The sequence below is a fragment of the Lampris incognitus genome, chromosome 8, assembly GCF_029633865.1.
Source record: "Lampris incognitus isolate fLamInc1 chromosome 8, fLamInc1.hap2, whole genome shotgun sequence".
Taxonomy (NCBI): domain Eukaryota; kingdom Metazoa; phylum Chordata; class Actinopteri; order Lampriformes; family Lampridae; genus Lampris; species Lampris incognitus.
Genome location: NC_079218.1, coordinates 29,512,631 through 29,517,618, shown reverse-complemented (window position 1 = coordinate 29,517,618; position 4,988 = coordinate 29,512,631).

The following is a 4,988-nucleotide window of genomic DNA, read 5'->3' as shown; positions in this document are numbered from 1 at the left end:
ATAATAATAATAATAAAAAACCCGGCAAGCCGAGCCCACATGCAAAATAGGTGGCTTAACGGCACTATTTCCTTTTCTGGCAGCTAGCTAACCCGCAGGTGATTCACACACACTGTGTTGTCAGCCAACCTCAGCTAGCTAGCAAAATAGCTAGTTAGCCAGTCGGCGTCGGATACACTAAGAAATAGCTTAGCTATAGCGAGCTAATAGGCAGCAGGCGAGCGAAGAACAATAAACTCCAAATAGCTACACTTTCCTTCTGAACGTATGTCGGCTGAACGGGCGAACTCGATATCGACGGTTAACTACGCCAACATGAATGTAGTCGGCAGTCGGAAATATGGACTATTTGTATTAAGTTTCCGCCGTTCTTGCCAAGAAATGTATTTTCCTGTTTTCCTTCTCTCTTTTTTTGGATCGCCGACGTTGTCATTTTACCGGAAGTGGCCAACAGCTAAGGAACCTTATAGCGACCGGACATCCGTGCGCGCGATTCACCGATTTGAACGGTGCAGCCAATCACTTGTACGTGTTCGCTCCAGCTTCGTCGACGGTATCGGGCAGATTTATTTCAGGTTTTTGTTTTTTGTTTTGTTTGTTTGTTTATTTATTTTACAAATTTACATGTTTATTATACAACGAAGCTGCCTCCCTAAACGAGAGGCAAAATCACGCACACATCAGCAAATTGACATCGACTCTTTTCAAACGGGGCAGTAAAACCGAAATACTCAAGAGATCAGTTTCACAAGTTCAGATGATTTCTCAAATAAAACAGCCTCCAGATAAGAGTTTGTTAAAAGAGAGCTATTTCAGTGGGGGACGCCCAGCCTGATGACCAGTGTAATGAAAACTTGCCCCCGTATGGTATAATAATGCAAGTCTAGCTTAAAAAAATTTGAGTGCAAAATCGTGACATCTAAGAATGGTAGTCTTCTATGTTTTTAATTTTCATAATTTCCAGATCATTTTCAATTAAGCTTTTTTCCCCCTATGCTTTTAAACGCCATCAGTTGATAAATAGACTGCTGTGGAAATTGCAGGAAAGCAGACGGGCAATTTCTCTCATTGACTATATCATTTATTCGTTTATTTATTTGTTTATCATTTATTTATCGTGTATCATTTATTTTTCCGTAAAAAAAAATCACCATCTCAGCATCAAGGCGCTGTTCCAAACCCGGAAACCCTTTCTTAAAGGGCCCGTGTCTACCAATTATGGTGAATTGTGCCCACATAGTCCGCTACATCCGTCCCCCCAGAATTCACCATAATAAAAAAAAAGCCAACGTGGAGGGGGACGCGATATTATGAACCCTACATAGGCCTCGCCAAAATCCCGTTTCTGGCTTTGTCACGTGTGCGCCACCGTAGCAACGCGAAAATATGTTGTTATGGGGTTAGCGCTCATCAAGGAAACGCTGTACACCCACAATTTAACCTGTCTAAGTTATCCACAATCAACATTAACGTTTTTAACTCAATCTTTGCTTGCTCCACGTTTGAGCATAGGATACTTCACCCCTTATCATGACTACAAACAAAACGAGCTCCTATATTGTAGTAATATGACTTTTACAAGTCTTACACATTAGCGCCACCTTCAGCTCTTGCACATTAGCGCCACCCTCAGGAAGATGACATATTTGACTCTGTCGTGATGTACTACTCAATGTAACCTTTTAGCTGGGGTTCATTCTGATTCTTTGTCTCATCAAGCCTCAAATGCATCACAATTATAATACCAATAACGTATCCAAGGAGCTGAGGCAGACCTTGTAACCTAAAATTGTTAGGTTAGTCAACTTAAGGCTATTCTTTCCCTCACAATCATAATTTCAACCCCATGGTTCACTTTTTAGACGATTCATAAGTTCAAATTGAAGGTAGCTAACGTTAGCTTTGCTTCGCACCGAGTTGATAGTTGATTGTTTCCTTAGCAACGCAGCGGAAATCCGGCGTCCGTTCGCGGAAATCCGGCGTCCGTTCGCGAGATTTGGGACAGGGTACGGGATTTTGGCGAGGGCTATGTAGGGTTCGTAATATCGCGAGGGGGACAGATGGCCCGGCCGCAATGGCTTCACCGAACAGGTGTGGAGGCCGGGGTGCCTACAGGAGGGGCCTTGTAAATGACCCATATAATTTTGTCATAATATTTTTTATTATTATTGATTTGTATGGTGCTCATTATTGATTTGTATTTGGTGCCTAAAGTACAGTCCTGATTGATATATTAACAGCGAATTACACTTCTTTTTATGTGACCTTTATTTTGAAAAACTCTGGTCTCCCATGATGCTGTGCGCCGCTGCGAGAAAACGGCAGAACTAAACTGAAAGTTGAAGACGATGGTCATGTTCGCTATGCACAGAACGAATTCACAACTTATAGTTAATTGATCATCATCATTTATTTAGCACCTAGCTGGAAGGCGAACAGCTCTTACGGTGGTTCTATGGTGTGTCTACGGTGTGACTAGTAAATGCTGCAATAAATGGTCTGATACCGCACCATGGACCCATCAGTCGTTATTGGAGTGCATCGTCTGAATAAAGTCCGGCTGGAATGCTACAGTAAGAGCTAGCCTCTTCATCAACCCTGCCGCCACGCTGTACCGAGAGGTCTACGACGACGAATCACGGGGCCAAGTTGCTACTACGTCTGGTGTTGCTGACAACGGACACCCATTCTATGGGTCTTCTAGACAAAGAGACTTTATGGTCATCAGGCAGCTGGCTAAAGGTTTGGTGCGACGGTCAGACAAAGGTATGGAACATTTCATTGATTGATAAGGAACAATTCATCTTCACCGAGAACATTGATAAACATATGGTTTGAGAAGAAAAGGTTTAAGAAGAAAAAGACATCAAAAACAATGGACATTTATTGAATTTGATGTTTCTCAATGTGAAGCTGATGGGACTTTATAGAACAAATAAGTTCACACAAAGTAACAAGTGAATCAAGTGACTTTGTTTATTGACTGTTATTATTATTACTATCCATTTACTGATCATCCTTCCTGTTGACTGTAAAAAAAAGGGGAAAATGTTTAATGCATGATTTATACAGTCTGAATGGTAACTGAATGTTGTATTCAGTGGAGAGATTGATATTATAACCTTGCAGTCAGTAATATAACAGTCAGCCTACAGTAATAGGCTCTAGTCCTCTAAGCAGTCTGTAGCTATACCAGGTTCTCTGCTCCTCTCTTCGGGTAGTCTATGGGCTATAGTAAAGGCAAACAATTCATTACATCACATTTATCATGGCAGAATTGAATATGACCGAAACAGAGAACCCTGCCCCACAGTCAGAGCTAGAGAATCAGATAAATAGACTACAGCTTAAAACGAGTAAGCTACAAGAGGCTCCCAACGAAACGCTAGAGACTACCGAGATAGAACACTTAGAGAAGGAAATTCAAACTAAGGAAGAAACACTAAGTAGCCTCCAAAGTCAACTTGAAGAACAAAATGGGGATAGCCTCCGACGCTCGACTCGAGTGAAGATCTCGACTCCTAAAATGCTTGAACTGCAACAACAGGAGGTGAGGAAGAAGGAGAGAAAGCTCCTCTCAGCGTACGAAAAATGGAAGAGTCGAGCTCGTGAGTCAAGAGAGCGGCTAAAGAAACACCTCAAGGAAACTGAGCTGGCATCTCTGCCTGATACTTTGGAGAAGGATAAAGAGGCTGTGTTGAACACCTATAATGACATACGAGGTCACTTTACACCCTCAGCCGAAATGAGAAGCCGTGTTGATGCATGTGAGGCAGCTACAACAGAGATTAAGAAAATTGCCTACGAGAGGATTGTAGACATCGATTTAGATTTTGATGCAGAACAAGCACAACGACGTCTCAAGGAGCTACTCAAGGGCGGCTATGCGCGCTCAATCTATGGATCCACTGTCTCAAGAGTGTCAAAGTCAGTCCACAGCCACAAAGGCAGCACTTTAACAGTCAAACGTGTGGACGTGGCAGCAGAGCTTGCAGCAAAGGAAGCGGAGTTCGAAGGGTTGCTTGAAGAAGATAAGCAAAGGGAGAAGATACAACGTTTGGAGGAGCAACAAAGGACACTAGGGGAGCAACGAAGGACGCTAGAGGAGCAACAAAGGTGGCAGCTTGAAGTGGAAAAACGCGCTCTTGAACATCTACAGGAGGAAAAGGACTTAAGGGCTGCATGGGCCAGACTTCAAGTCTATAACCAGGGAACATCACAGGGCGGCAGTGTCCACTCTAATGATCCTGAAAGAAATCTTCACGGCTCCCCAGCTACCAGCAACCAAACCCTCAATATAACGGCATCGTCACCTGACGTAAACGTGTCGTCCCTCGCCCGGGCCCTCCAAGATAGTATAGCCCTGAATAGACTTCCAGTGCCAGAGCCATCGGTATTTAATGGCGACCCCATTCAGTTCATTGAGTGGAGAACTTCATTCATGTCACTCATTGACTCAAAGGCCATCTCCTCAGCAGACAAGCTTTACTACTTGAGGAAATATGTAGGCGGCCCAGCTCGTAAGACACTGGAAGGGACCTTCTACAGAAACGACGGCGAGTCTTACAAGGACGCATGGAGCAAACTGAATCACCGATACGCACAGGCCTTCGTCATACAGAGAGCCTTCAGAGACAGGCTCACAAAGTGGCCAAAAATCCAACCAAGGGATGCAGAGGGACTTAGAGACTTTTCCGACTTCTTGAACGCCTGCCAAGACGCAATGTCTCATGTGAAGAGCCTCGAAATATTGAATGACTGTGAAGAGAACATGAAGCTGGTCCACAAACTGCCAGACTGGGCAGCATCTCGATGGAACAGGAAGGCTACGGAAGCCTTGGACAGGAATCAAGAATTCCCCAGCTTCAAGGACTTCACCACCTTCATGGCAAAGGAGGCAGCGATCGCATGCAATCCGATCACCTCACCTTATGCCTTACGCAACTCCGAGTCTAGCACAGCAAAACTGAATAACAGGGACCCTAAGA